Genomic DNA, 15,598 nt, shown 5'->3' with positions numbered 1-15,598 from the left:
CCTAAGCAGAAAAAAGCCAGAAGTGGCACTGTGAAGTTACGGTAAGCCTTGGGTATTGTTTTTACCAGTCCTGAGGCTTGAACTGAGGACTGTCACTGAGTTGCTTTTTGCTCAAGGCCAGCACATTCCAGCCACAGTGCCACTTCCAGCTTTTTCTGTATATGCTGAGGAATTGAACCCTGGGCTTCATGCATGCTAGGCAAGCAATCTACCCCTCAGCCACGTTCCCAGACATTAGCCTTGGGTGTTTTTTTGTTTGTTTTTTTTTTAATGTTAACATAGGGACTTGAAGAACTCAGTCTGGGTGCTGTCCCTGAGTCTGTGCTTAAGGCTAGTGCTCTTATCACTTGAGTCACTAACAGATTTTGGTAGTTAACTGAAGATGAGTCTCGGGCTTTCCTGCCCTGGCTGGCTTCAAACCGCAAGCCTCGAATCTCAGCCTCCTGAGTATGTGGAATTACAGGTGTGAGTCTTTTTTTTTTTGAAGGGGGGGGGGTCCGGTCTTGGAGCCTGAACTCTGGGCCTGGGCGCTGTCCCTCAGCTCTTCTAGCACTCTACCACTTGAGCCACAGCACCACTTCCAGCTTTTTTCCTTTTTGTTTATGTGGTGCTGGGGAATCGAACCCAGGGCTTCATGCATGCAAGGCAAGCGCTCTACCACTGAGCCATCTTCCCTGCCCACAGGTGTGAGTCTTACCTGTACTTTTTTTTGTCCTGGGACTTGGGCACTGTCTTCAGCTCTTCAGCTCAAGGCAAGTGCTCTACCACTTGAGCCACAGGGCCACTTATGGTTTTCTGGTGGTTAATTGGAGATTAACTGGAAACTCACAGACTTTCCTGCCTGGGCTGGCTTTGAACTGAGATCCTCACATCTTAGCCTCCTGAATGGCTAGGATTACAGGTATGAGCCATCGGCACCCAGCTGACCTATGGTTTTTCAAGTAAAAGAAGGGGATGGTGGCTCTGGTAGAGTGCTTGCCTTGCATGCATGAGGACCTGGGTTCAATTCCTCAGCACCACATAAGCAGAAAAAGCCAGAAGTGCTGTGGCTCAGGTGGTAGAGTGCTAGCCTTGAGCTGAAAGCTGAGGGACTGCGCCCAGACCCAGAGTTCAGGCCCCACAACCAAAAAAAAAAAAAAAAAAAAACTCAAGTAACTTTAGTAAGTGCTTTTAGGGAGATGGCATTGTTTTGGTACATGGGAAATATTGTAGACATCTAGAATGATAATTCAGGTATACTAGAGAAGGGTTAATTTTGAGACCTCAGTTTCTGAAAGTTTAAATAGAAAGTTGAAGTAATAAGACACTGGAGACACCATTTAGTTTCACAGCTGAGTTGCTACTTGGAATGGTAAAAATAACTGCCGGGGAAGAAAACTTGGAATATATAAGCTGCCTGGTGCCAGTGGCTCATGCCTATAATCCTAACTATGAAGGCTGAGAACTGAAGATTATGCTTTGAGGCCATCCCAGGCAGGAAAGACCTCCAATTAACCAGAAAATGCTGGAAGTGGAGCAGTGGCTCAAATGATAGAGCACTGGCTTTGAGCAAAAAATGCTCAAGGACAGTGCCCAGGCCCTGAGTTCAAGCCCTAGGACCAGCACAAAAAAGATAAAGCCTTCAAAAAGCCTAAAAACTAGTATTGCCAATTATTAATCTTGTTTTCCCTATTGGTAATTCAAAGGTTTTCATTAACACAGGAGGGAGGTTAGTAGGGCCTTATACTTTTAGTTCAGCAAGACTGTTCATGGTTGGTGTCCTACCACTTTAGTCATGCTTTCAAGTTCAGCATTTTGCTGGTAAATTGAAGACAGTCTCAAGACTGACTCCTGGGCTGGCTTCTAACTTCAGTTCTCTGGATTTTAGCTTCAAAAGTGGCTAGGAGAGCCAGGTGCTGCTGGCTCCTGCCTGTAATCCTACCTACTCACTCAGGAGGCTGAGATCTGAGGATCAAGGATCAAAGCCAGCCCAGGCAGGAAAGTCCGAGAGACTCATCTATAAACCACCAGAAAACTGGAAGTGGTGCTGTGGCTCAAGTGGTAGAGCACTAGCCTTGAGCTGAAGAGCTGAGGGACAGGGCCCAGGCCCAGAGTTCAAGCCCCACAACCAACCAGAAAAAAATAATAAGTGGCTAGGATTATAGATGTGAACCATCAGCACCTGGTTTTATATTGTGACAATATTACACTTCTGTACAATGTTTAAATATTATAGTTTTTAGGAGTTGGGGATTTAGCTCAGTTGGAAGAGCACTTGGCCTGGCAAGTGCAAGTCTGAGTTCAGTCTTGGGCTCTGCAAAAAATAACATTTTTTTGTTGCTTTGGGGGTGTGTGTGTGGGGGTGGGGGGGCATCCCTATACTGGGGCTTTAATTCAGGGCCTTTAGCTCTATATCTTAGCCTTTTTTTGCTCAAGGCTATCACTACTACCACTGGAGTTACCACACCAGGTTTATGGTGGCTAATTTGAAATAATTTTATAGATTACTGCCAGGACTGATTTCAATCCTCAGATCTCAGCCTCCTGAGTATGAACCAAGAATGATTCCATATGTTTTCCTTTTTTCCCCTTTGGTCATGGGGCTTGAACTCTAGGCCTGGGCACTGTCTCTGAGCTCTTGTTCAAGGCTAGCACTTTACCACTTTGAGCCACAATGCCACTTCCATCCATATGCTTGATTGAAGACACACTTGTACCCTTGAGCAACTTTTTTTTTTTTTTGTTGATTGTGGGGCTTGAACTCTGGACCTGAGTACTGTCCCTCAGCTCTTCAGCTCAAGGCTAGCACTCTGCTACTTGAGCCACAGCATCACATCTGGCTTTTTGTGCTTATGTGGTGCTGAGGTATTGAACCCAGGTCCTCATGCATGCAAGGCAAGCACTCTACCACTGACCCACCTTCCCAGCCCCCAACTATTTTTTTTTAATTATTCCTTTCTTAGAGTAGTTATGAGAATTACATGAGAAGTGTGTAAAGCTGCAAAAATATGCTTTAGAAATATTAGACATACGGGGCACCAGTGGTTAGTGCCCCAGGAGGCTGAGATCTGAAAATCAAAGTTCAAAGCCAGCCCAGGCAGGAAAGTCCATGAGACTTTTTTTTATCTCCACTAAATCACCAGAAAACTGGAAGTGGTACAGTGGCTTAAGTGGTAGAGCTCTAGCCTTGAGCTGAAGAGCTGAGGGACAGGGCCCAGGCCTAGAGTTCAAGCCCCATGGCCAACAACAACAAAAAAATTAGACATCAGGACTAGGAATGTGGCTTAGTGGTAGAGTGCTTGTCTAGCATGTACAAAGCCCTGGGTTTGATTTCTCAGTACCACATAAACAGAAAAAGCCAGAAGTGGCACTGTGGCTCAAGTGGTAGAGTGCTAGCCTTGAGCAAAAGAAGCTCAGGGACAGTGTGTAGGCCCTGAGTTCAAGCCCCAGGACAGGCAAAAACTAAAAGAAAAATATTAGACATCAGCCAGAGGACAGTGGCTTACTCCTATAATCCTAACTCTGGAGGTTGAGAACTGAGGATTGTGGTTCAAAGCCAGCTCAGGCAGTAAAGTCTGAGACTTATCTCCAGAAAACTGGAAGTAGTGCTGTGGCTCAAAGTAGTAGAGTGCTAGCCTTGAGCAAAACAGCTCAGGGATAGGGCCCTGACAAAATTAGAAATTGGAGGTGTGGCTCAGGTGGTAGAGCTCCAGCCAATGAGTTGGGTCTTGTACCAAAACCAAAAATAAATTAGACTAGGTGATTGTGGTTTATGCCTATAATCCTAGCTACTCAGGAGGCTGAGATCTGGGAATCGAAGCCAGCCCAGGCAGAAAAGGCCATAAGACTATTATCTAACTAGAAGTGGAGCTGTGGCTCCAAGTGATAGGGTGCTAGCCTTGAATGAAAAAGCTCAGGGACAGCAGCACACAGGCCCTGAATTCAAGCCACATGACTGACAAAAAAATTAGAAGTGATTTGATTACATATCCATGGTTAAATTGTAAGGCAATAAAGAGAAAGTAGTAGGAACATGGGACAATATTTCTTTTTTTTTTTGGTCCAGTCGTGGGGCCTGAACTCGGCCTGGACGCTGTCCCTCAGATCTTCAGCTCAAGGCTAGCGCTCTACCACTTGAGCCACAGCACCACTTCCGGCTTTTTTTCTGCTTATGTGGTGCTGAGGAATTGAACCCAGGGCCTCATGCGTGCAAGGCAAGCGCTCTACCACTGAGCCACCTTCCCAGCCTGGGACAATATTTCTTTAAAAAGTGTGGCTTAGCTGGCCACTGGTGGCTCACATCTAACCTTGGCTACTCAGGACAGGCACAGGGAAAAAAAAATGCTATTAGAAGAATATGGATAAAAGCCCAAGTGTGGGGCTGGGAAGGTGGCTCAGTGGTAGAGCGCTTGCCTTGCATGCCTGAGGCCCTGGGTTCGATTCCTCAGCACCACGTAAGCAAAAAAAAAAAGGTAGAAGTGGCGCTGTGGCTCAAGAGGTAGAGTGCTAGCCTTGAGCTGAAGAGCTGAGGGACAGCGTCCAGGCCCAGAGTTCAGTCCCCACGACCAGACCCAAAAAAAAAAAAAAAAGCCCAAGTGTGAGCTGCTATTCAGAAGAATGGGGGTATATTTCCACTCCTACCAAACACTTGCAAATCTGCCAACTATGTTGCAATCAGCATTGTTCACAAGCACCCCATGTCTAAGGGCAGTGTAATTCTGTCCTGAAATCAGATACTTATCTGAGTCTTCATCTAGAAATTACATCTCAGACTTCTTGAGCCTCAACATTCATTATACTGGATCTAAAGAGCAAGCCAGTTCCAAATAAAAGCTTCAGTCATTTCTGGGAAAAGATCTTAGTGCAACAATATTGACAGAAATAAGTGCTGGCTCTTTGCTTTTCATATTGTTTGATCTCATCACCACATTTTAGCTTATGTTTAGCTCACCAGAAGTTGAGGGTATGGGAAAGGGGTATCACTCCATAGTAGAGCCCTTGCATAGCAAATGTGAGGCCCTGACTTCAATTACCAACACTGCCAGAAAAAAAGTTTGAATGGTAAACTAGTCAGTGAGTTCTATTTAACAATAGTTTTTTGTTTTGTTTTGTTTTTGGTCAATTGTGGGGCTTGAACTCTGGACTTGGGCGCTGTCTCTCAGCTCTTCAACTCAATGAGAGCACTCTATTACTTGAGCCACAGCACCACTTCCGGTTTTCTGATGGTTAATTGGAGATAAGAGTCTCATGGACTTTCATGCCCAGACTGACATTGAACCAAGATTCTGAGATCTCAGCCTCTCCAGTAGCTAAGAGTACAACCATGAGCCACCGGCGCCCAGCCTTATAGCGTTTTATTTGAGACAGGGTCTCACTTGCTCACACTGTTCACTACCACACTCCTTTTACAACTTGTTTTAAGAAACACCTTTAGGGGCTGGGAATATGGCTCAGTGGTAGAGTGCTTACCTAGCATGCATGAAGCCCCGAGTTCAATTCCTCAGTACCACATAAGCAGAAAAAGCTGAAGTGGTACTGTGGTTCAAGTGGTAGAACAGGCTAGCCCTGAGCAAAAGGAGCTTAGGGACAGTGCCCATCCTAGTACTAGCAGAAAAAAAAAAAAGACACCTTTAGCCCAGTGCTGGTGGCTCATACTCGGGAGGCTGAGATTTAAGGATACAGTTTGAAGTCAGCCTGGGCAGGAAAGTTAATGAGACTCTAATTAGCCACAAAAAAAAAAAAAAAAACAAACAAAAACTTGGAAGTAGACCCATGGCTCAAGTGGTAGAATGCTAGCCTTGAGTGGAAGTGGAAGGGCTCAAGGACAGCACCCAAGCTTTTTTTTTTCTTTTTCTTTCGGTCATGGAGCCTGAACTCTGGGCCTGGGCACTGTCCTTCAGCTCTTCAGCTCAAGGCTAGTGCTCTACCATTTGAGCTACAGTGCCATTTCTGGTTTCTTCTGCTTATGTGGGGTTGAGGAAGCGGACCCAAGGCCTCATGTATGCAAGGCAAGCACTCTATCATTGAGCCACCTTCCCAGCCCCCAAGCTCTGTTTTTAAGCCTCAGGATTGGCACACACTTGTAATCCCAGCTACTCGGCTGACTGAGATCTGAGGATCAAGGTTGCAAGTCAGCCGGGGCAGGAGGCTCTATGAGACTATTAACTCCAATAAACCACTCAAAAAGAGCTGGAAGTAGCATTGTGGCTCAAGTAGAGTGCTCTCCTCAAGCAAAAAGAAGCTCAGGACAGTGGCGAGGCTCAGAGGTTAAGCCCCAAGACTGGCAGTAAAAAGAAAAAAGAAAAAAAAAAAAGGGTTTCCAAAGACATGGAGAGTGAATCTGAAAGGCAAAGGTGAGGACTTGTAAGGATGGAGATACAAAGATGGCAGATTGGGGCCGGAAAAGTGGCTCAATGGTAGAGTGCTTGCCTTGCATGGATGAGGCCCTGGGTTTGATTTCTTGGCATCACATAAGCAGGAAAAGCTGAAGTGGCGCTGTGGCTCCAGTGGTAGAGCACTAGCCTTGAGCTGAAGAGCTGAGAGACAGCATCCTGGTCCAAAATTCAGGCCCCATGACCAAAAATACAAAAAAAAATATGGTAAATTGTCTTGTCTTTGCTTTGTTGGACATCAGCCACTGCCATAGCGTTCATACCTCCATTGTCTCATTTTTACCAAACCACAAGAATTTGAGTTAGGGCTCTCCAAAGTTTCCAGTAATATGCTTGTTTCCTCCAAGTGGCTAACCCTCTGCAGACTGACTTCATGCACCTAAAATAACCCACTTATTTCACATTCAGTTCTGTCCTCTCCACTCATCTTTTAAGACAGGACAACACAGGGTCCAAGCTCTGCCCACTGAGCCAGATACCAGTTTCTAACATGGAAGTTTATAAAGTCTATGAACATACAGCAAAGTAAATATTAAATCTGTGCAAGGTTTCTCAGGCGACCGAACCATAGAGTGCAGAATGGAAGAGGGAAAGTTGCAAGCTCTCTGTGGCATATGGCTTGGGTACACTCAGAACAGGCATGTGCTGGGAAGGTGGAGCCAAACAGCTTTGTCCTCACTGTCCTCCCTGTGAGGGCAGCTGAGCCCAGCAGGCCCAGGGGGTGAGCTGGGAGGGAAGTATATGGGCCTTGCCTGGGGAGGGCAGGCACAGCAGAAGAGGATGCAAAGAGGGAGGAGCAGTAGGCCTGTGGTGGGAGGAGGTCCAGGAGGATGGGGAATAGAAGGATACACCCAGAGCACCATGGGGGAGCTTAGGGTAGGCTTAGGGGAAGTCCAAGAGTGGGGGTGGGAAACTGGAGAAGGAAGTCAAACGGTGGGGACCAAGGAATCATGGCTGGCCTTTTTGCACCTCCAGATGGGCCTTCTGTTTGGCCTCAAACACATCCTTGCCCAGATTGTCCCTGACTATGCTAGGTTTTTTTTCTCCATAGCGGGTCTCAGTTTCCCTTTTTTTAATATAGTTTTTTAAATTTTATTTTATTGTAAAGACTCTGTTCAGAGGGGTTACATGAGTAAAGTGACGAGTACATTTCTTTTTTTTTTTTTTTGCCAGTTGTGGGGCCTGACCTGTGGGCCTGGGCGCTGTCCCTCAGCTCTTCAGCTCAAGGCTAGCACTCCACTTCCGGCTTTTTCTGCTTATGTGGTGCTGAGGAATCGAACCGAGGGCCTCATGCATGCAAGGCAAGCACTCTACCACTGGGCCACCTTCCCAGCCCATAAGTACATTTCTTGTTGAACATTTTTACCCCCTCCTTTGTTTTTCTTGTACTATCCCTTCCCTCCCCTACCTCCCCACCCCTACTCCCCAGAAGTTGTAAAGTTTATTTCCAGCATAGTGTTTTGTGAGTATCATTGTTTCAAAGGATCATCCTGTGTCCTTGTTTGGCATTTTGTTATTCCCCTTCCCCTCCCCAAGTTAGATAAATGTATATATAAGATGCAGGGTCAGTTTCCCTTTTGTACTCTGACTAGCATTTTTTCCCTGCTCCACCTTTATTTCCGCTTAGCCCTCCCCTACCTCCTTTATTCTGTGAGTCTCCAAGATGACTGAACATCTGCCCCTCCTGGTATTTTTTTATTATTATTGTTAAAGCCAGACATCCATTTTTGGGCAGAGGCTGTTGGGAATTGAGGTTCCCCAGAGAGATAAGGGTTTAGGCTTGGGCTCCCAGATTTGACACAGAGCCTGCCTAGGGCTATTCTGGATCTTGGGAGAAAGGCAGAACTTCTGGCAACCTGGCTGAGCAGCAGCTCCTTAGTCTCCCTGGGATGGTGTCGGAAGGGGCAACTCACTTCTGTGAGAGCAGAATTTCTCCCAGGCCCAGTGCTCTGTGTCCAGTTGGCTGGACTTGGATTTCTTTCTCCAGAAGTGACCATTGGCCTCGGTGACCCTCTTGCTCTCTCTCTGGGGAACCAGCTAGACTTTTTTTGTTTCTTTCTCTCCGCTGCTTCAGTCTCCCTGCACTAGGAAGCCTGTGCACTGTAACCAAGATGGCTTACTTCTGTTTTTTTTTTTTTTCCTGACAGCATAAGACAAAATCTGCTCTGAGATTCTTATCGGGCCAGTAGACCTAGCACCAGCTCTAGCTCTGAACTCAGTTTAGAAGTGGCATAAAGAGAAGCAAAGTCGCTAAGTCCAGGTTCTGACTTGTCCACCCCTCCCACCAATACCACCCACACGTCCCACCTTTTCTTCCTTCTAAGGCAAAAAATGGAGAAGTTTCCACTTTCCAGACTCCGAATTCCTCTCTTTTTAGAATGCATGTGGCTTCTACACATGCTTTAGATGTCTCTTGGATTGCAGGATTGTTTCTTTGTGCCTACAGGAGATGCCACATTTGTTTTGAAAGCCAATGGCAGGGACTGGGATGGAGGTAGAGTGTTTGCACGCATGAGGTCCTGGGTTTGATTCCTCAGCACTACATAAGCAGAAAAAGCCAGAAGGGGTGCTGTGGCTCAAGTGGTAGAGTAGTAGCCTTAAGCTGAAGAGCTGAGGGACAGTGCCCAGGCCAGGAGTTCAGACACTGCAACTGAAAAAAAAATTAAAAAGGCCAATGACAATGATTTCAAATAGTACAAAGCATACACATCGAAAAAATTCTTTTGGGAGCTGGGAAGGTGGCTCAGTGGTAGAGTGCTTGCCTTGCATGCATGAGGCCCTGGGTTCAATTCCTCAGCACCACATAAGCAAAAAGAAAAAAGCCGGAAGTGGCACTGTGGCTCAAGTGGTAGAGCCCTAGCCTTGAGCTGAATTGCTGAGGGACAGCGCCCAGGCCCAGAGTTCAGGCCCCACGACTGGACAAAAAAAAAAAGAAAGAAAAAATTCTTTTGAGCTGGGAATGTGGCTTAATGGCAGAGTGCTTGTCTTACATGCATGAAGCCCTGGATTTGATTCCTCAGTACTACATAAACAGAAAAAGCCAAAAGTAATGCTGTGGCTCAAGTGGTAGAGTCCTAGCCTCAAGCAAAAGAAGCTTAGAGTGAGTGCCTAGGCCCTGAGTTCAAGCCCCAGGACTACAAAAATTTTTTTTCCTCTCTCCTCTCTTTTCTCTCTTTCAGCATAGAGCAGGTATGAGTTGGTCCAGGGAAGCAGCCCAGCCTGAGTCACTGAGTGCAAGCTGAGGGCACATATCCCATACTCTGCATGAACTCAATCTAGGGACCATGGGTAGCTTGGATGGTGTCTCTCATCCAAACCATTTTCTCTGAGTGAGAATCACAGACCTTTCTCTGACCATGAAAATAGCAAGAGGACTTTTCTAGGAGAGTTTCTCTAGTTCTTTTTTGTTGTTGTTGGTCATGGGGCCTGAACTCTGGGTCTGGGCGATGTCGCTCAGCTCTTCAGCTCAAGGCTAGCGCTCTGCCACTTGAGCCACAGCACCACTTCCAGCTTTTTCTGCTTATGTTCAATTCTGAGGAATTGAACCCAGGGCCTCATGCATGCAAGACAAGCACTCTACCACTGAGCCACCTTCCCAGCCCAAGTTTCTTTAGTTCTTTATGAACTGACCAGTACAAGTTATTACTTGGGAGATAAACAAAAATGGAGGTTCCTTTCCCAGGTGACCCCAAGTTTCAAAACATCCTTTTTTTTTGTGGTTGGTCCTGGGGCTTGAACTCTGGGCTTTGGCACTGTCCCTCAGCTCTTCAGCTCAAGGTGAGTGCTCTACCACTTAAGCCACAGCTCCATTTCTGGTTTTCTGGTGGTTTTATTGGAGTTTCATGGACTTTCCTGCCCAGGCTGGCTTTGAACCATAATCCTCAGATCTCAGCCTCCTGAGTAGCTGGGATTATAGATGTGAGCCACCAATGCCGGCTCAAACCATCATTCTTTCCCTGCTTACCTTCACACACATCCCAAGTGACTTTAGTGTTTTCTAAGAGGAAGCTGGAGCATCTGACAGCATCTCTCCTCTCCTGGGTACACCTCACCTCAGCTACTCCTTAACTTCCTGATTTTGTCAGGCCCAGAATGCCTCCCTTTTAGCAATATCAGCTGGCCTCAAAATTCCTAGCCATAATTTGTGTCCCCAGTTCTCCAAACCCCCCCCCCCCCGCCCCCCCGCAGTCCTGGAGCTTGAACTCTGGATGTGGATACTACCCTTACCATTTTTGTTTTTTTTTTTTAAGGTTGGTCTCTACCATTCAAGCCATACCTCTACTTCTGCCATTTTGGAGATTAATTGGAGATAAGAATCTCACAGACTTTATAGCCCTGGCTGGCTTTGAACTGCAATCCTTAGATCTCAGCCTCCTAATTTACTAGGATTTCTGGCATGAACCAGCTAAGTGAAGCCCTTTGAAACATGAATTCGATGGTTCTGAGTTTGAGTATGTTTTGCTCTTCTACTTTGATTTGTGTCACTTTAAAGATACAAGCATTCTTCCAACTGCACAGAGGGCTTGTTTTTTCCCCAAGATACAATGATATACAATACACTGATGTTCAAAGCCTAAAAACTTGTATACACAAGCACATCACATTTACAACATTTTAGGATGAAATCTTGGATTCTACCCCTAACATGACAAAAACAAACAAGCAAATATTTTATCAGTTCCATCTGGGGTTTGTCTCTATATAGGCTCATATAAATGGAGCTGGAAAATATGTGATCTTCTGTGGCTGGCTTTTTTCATTAGCCTATTTTATGTTTGTGTGCTAGTCCTGAAATTGACTACAGGCATGAGTTACCAGCGCCTGGCTCAAATGTTCAAATTTTCTATTAGTTATCTTGATAACTTGAAGATAAGCTGTAGGAGGTATATCTGACTTAAGACAACCTCTGGAAGAAAAATTTAACTTGAAAAAAAAAACCAATTATGTTTCCATGTGGAGCTGGAAAATATGTTGTTCTATTTCAACAGAATGTTCAGGCCCAGTTTTTTGTTTTGTTTTTTTTGTTTTTCGTTTTGCCAGTCCTGGGGCTTGAACTCAGGACCCGGGCACTGTCCCTGAGCTTCTTTTTTTTTTTTTTTTTTTAGGTCCGGTCGTGGGGCCTGGACGCTGTCCCTCAGCTCTTCAGCTCAAGGCTAGCGCTCTACCACTTGAGTCACAGTGCCACTTCCGGCTTTTATTCTTTTTGCTTATGTGGAGCTGAGGAATCGAACCCAGGGCCTCAGGCATGCAAGGCAAGTGCTCTACCACTGAGCCACCTTCCCAGCCCACCCTGAGCTTCTTTTGCTCAAGGCTAGCACTCTACCACTTGAGTCACAATGCCACTTCTGTTTTTTTTTTTCTGTTTATGTGGTATTGAGGAATCGAACCCTGGGCTTCATGTGTGCTAGGCAAACACTCTATCACAAAGCCATATTCCCAGCCCCAGGATGAGTTTGAATAGCTCAAATCTATAACAGCTTTGTCATAAAAGAGGCCTTGGACTAAATGCAATCAGCAATAAGAGATAAGGAGACAGGGAAGAATGCTTGGCTTGAACAGTATTTCCCAATTTGAACTGATTGAAGAGTGAAAAAGCAAAAGTAGAATGTAGAAAACAGTGGTTTAAATAATTTTAAGCCAGTTCTTTTTTTTTTTTTTTTTTTGGGTCCGGTCGTGGGGCCTGAACTCTGGGCCTGGGCGCTGTCCCTCAACTCTTCAACTCAAGGCTAGCGCTCTACCACTTGAGCCGCAGTGCCATTTCCGGCTTTTTGCTTATGTGGTGCTGAGGAATTGAACCCAGGGCCTCATGCATACAAGGCAAGCACTCAACCACTGAGCCACCTTCCCAGCCCCAGTTCTTTTTTTTTTAAGTGAAGAAATATTCTATTTATTTAGTACAGAAAAGGAAAAGAAACAAAGAACAATGACAATTATCTTCATGACAGAAAATCAGAATCTAGAGTTACTACAGTGTAGGAACTAAATATCTATTTCAACGCCAATAACAACAATCAAGAAGACATGCAAAGAATCAGGGAAGCATGGCTCATCCTAAGAAAGAAAAGCAATCAATAACAGCTGAGTGAGAATGAGGCAGCATCAAACATCCCAAAAACATATAGTGAGGGTTCTAGAAGAAGGAAAGAAGTAGGAAAAAGATATTTAAAGAAACAATGACTAAAATTCCCCCATATTTGAGGAAGAAGAACATTAATGTATCTACCGAAGAATCAAAACAAACCCTGGTAAGAAAAAAAAAGCCATAGATACATCATAATCAAACACTCAAAACTCAATGACAAAGAGAAAATTTAAGCCAGTTCTTTTAAGGAAGAACTTCTAGTACTTAGCACTGTAAGTATCTTAGGAGAAAGAAAACAGAACCAGGCACTGGTTCATGTCTATAATCCTAGCTACTCAGTAGGCTAGATTTGAGGATCACAGTTCAAAGCCAGCCCAGGCAAGAAAAATCCAGAGACTTATCTCCAATTATCCAACAGAAAACTGGAAGTGATATTATGGCTCAATGTGGTAGGATGCTATCCTTGAGTACAGAAGCTCAGTGACAGTACCCAGGGACTGAGTTCAAGCACCACAACCAAAAACAACAACAACAAAGAAAGAAAGGAAGAAAGAAAGAAAGAAAAGCAAGAGAAAATAACTTTCCAATCTCCTTTATGACCATCACATTCTTTTTCACAATGTTTATAGTAGAGACAGTTTAGTTGTTACTTGGAGATAAGAGTCTCACGGACTTTTTGCCTGGGCTGGCTTTGAACCACAATCCTCAGATCTCAGCTTCCTGCGTAGCTAGGATTACAGGCATGAATGAGCCTGTACAATTAGTACTTCATGTTTCTTTTCTTTTGTTGGTTGTGGGGCTTGAACTCTGGGCCTGGACACTGTCTCTGAGCTCTTCAGCTCAAGGCCAGTGTGCTACCACTTCAGCCACAACACCACTTCTGGTTTTCTGGTGGTGAATTGGAGATAAGAGTCTCATGGACTTTCCTGCTTGGGCTGCCTTTGAACAGTGATTCTCAGATCTTAGCCTCCTGAATAGCTAGGATTACAGGCAGGAGCCACCAGCATCAGCCTGTTTGTTTTTTAAATAGCCCATCCTTAGACTGCTGGAAGTGAAATCTTGTGCATTTGATTTGCATTTCTGCAATGGCTAAGAATCCAAAGCTGAATTTCAAATTAGGGATGCTTGTCTGCCCAATTTTCCTTGTCACCTGATGTGGTAATGGCTCTGGAGGGCTTGAAGATCTCCACTTATTCTTTATTTTTCCCACAACAGCATGGTGATGGCTAGCCAACTTGCCACTTAAAGCCTTCCCCTAGGTTGGGGCTGGGAAGGTGGCTCAGTGGTAGAGTGCTTGCCTTGCATGCCTGAGGCCCTGGGTTCCATTCCTCAGCACCACATAAGCAAAAAGGAAAAAGCCGGAAGTGGCGCTGTGGCTCAAGTGGTAGAGCAGTAGCCTTGAGCTGAAGAGCTGAGGGACAGCAGCCAGGCCCAGAGTTCAGACCCCACGACCAGACAAAAAAAATAAAAAAGTTAAAAAAAATTCGAAGTTAAAAAAAGTTCGATTTACAATACACTCGGTGTGTGTGTGTGTGTGTGTGTGTGTGTGTGTGTGTGTGTGTTTCTGATTCTGAGGAGCAAACCCAGAGCCTTGTACATGCATGCTAGGTAAGTAACTATCTACTAGTCGAGCCCTAAATAAATACTAACAACAATGTGTAATCAGTTATTATAGAATAAATTAAAAGTACATGCCAGCTCCTAAGAGACAAATCAAGTGTCACAGGAACACATATTGGGGACCTCTCACCCCCAAGTCCAGAGTCTAAAAAAGACTACCCAGAGAAAGTGACTTTTCTCCTCCTCTCCCCCCTTCTTTTTTTGTGTGTATACCAATATTGAGGCTTGAACTTGGGGCCTCATGCTTGTTTTTTTCGTTAGTCTTTCACTCAAGGCTGGTGCTCTATCACTTGAGCCATCTTTTCTAGCTGGCTTTTTTGCTGGTTAACTGGAGAATAAGAGTCTCATTTTTTGGTGCCAGTCCTGGGGTTTAAACTCAGGGTCTGAATGCTGTCTGTGAGCCTTTTTACTCAAGGCTAGAGCTCTACCACTTGAGCCACAGTTCCACTTCTGGCTTTTTTTAGTAGTTGAAATAAGAGTTTTATAGACTTTCCTGTTGGAGCTGGCTTCAAATTGAGTAGCTAGGACTACAGGTAGAAGCCATTAGCTCCTGGCATTTTTTATTTTATTTTATTTTATTTTTTGCTGGTTGTGGGGCTTGAACTCTGGGCCTGGGTCTGTCCCTTAAGGCTCTACCACTTGAGCCACAGCACCACTTCTGGTTTTCTGGTGGTTATTTGGAGATATGAGTCTCACAGCCTTCCTGCCTGGGCTGGCTTTGAACTGTGATCCTCAGATCTCAGCCTCCTGAGTAGGCTATCAGGCATGAGCCACCGGCGCCTGGCTAAAAGTGCTAATTATTATTATTATTTTTTTGTTGGTCACTTCTGCTTATGTGGTGCTGAAAATTGAACCCAGGGCCTCATGCATGCAAGGCAAGCACTCCACCACTGAGCTACCTTCCCCAGCCCTGTTTTTGTGTGTGTGTGTATTGGTCGTGGAGCTTGAGCTCTGGGCTTAGGCACTGTCCCTGCACTCTTCAGCTCAAGGCTAGTGCTCTATTACTTGAGCCACAGTGCCAATTCTGGTTTTCTGGTGGTTTATTGGAGATAAGAGTCTCACCAGGGCTGGGAAGGTGGCTCAGTGGTAGAGCGCTTGCCTTGCATGCATGAGGCCCTGGGTTCGATTCCTCAGCACCACATAAGCAAAAAGAAAAAAAGCCAGAAGTGGCACTGTGGCTCAATTGGTAGAGCACTAGTCTTGAGCTGAAGAGCTAAGGGACAGTGCCCAGGCCCAGAGTTCGGGCCCCACGACTGGACTCTCCTCCCCCCCCCCCAAAAAAAAGGAGTCTCACGGACTTTCCTTCCCAGGCTGACTTTGAACCTTGATCCTCAGATCTCAGCCTCCTGAGTAGCTAGGATTACAGGTGTGAGCCACTGAAACCTGGCTGTGTTTGTTTTTAACAGGTCAGTTTAGTCACAAAAAAAGGGGAATGGAGGGGCTGGGAAGGTAGCTCAGTGGTAGAGTGCTTGCCCTGCATGAGGCCCTGCGTTCGATTCTTCAGCACCACATAAGCAGAAAAAGT

Source organism: Dipodomys spectabilis, unplaced genomic scaffold (genome assembly GCF_019054845.1).
Source record: "Dipodomys spectabilis isolate Male_0828 unplaced genomic scaffold, ASM1905484v1 ptg000018l, whole genome shotgun sequence".
Classification (NCBI taxonomy): Eukaryota; Metazoa; Chordata; class Mammalia; order Rodentia; family Heteromyidae; genus Dipodomys; species Dipodomys spectabilis.
The sequence above is the reverse complement of the archived record's forward strand: the minus strand, read 5'-3'. Positions refer to the sequence as shown.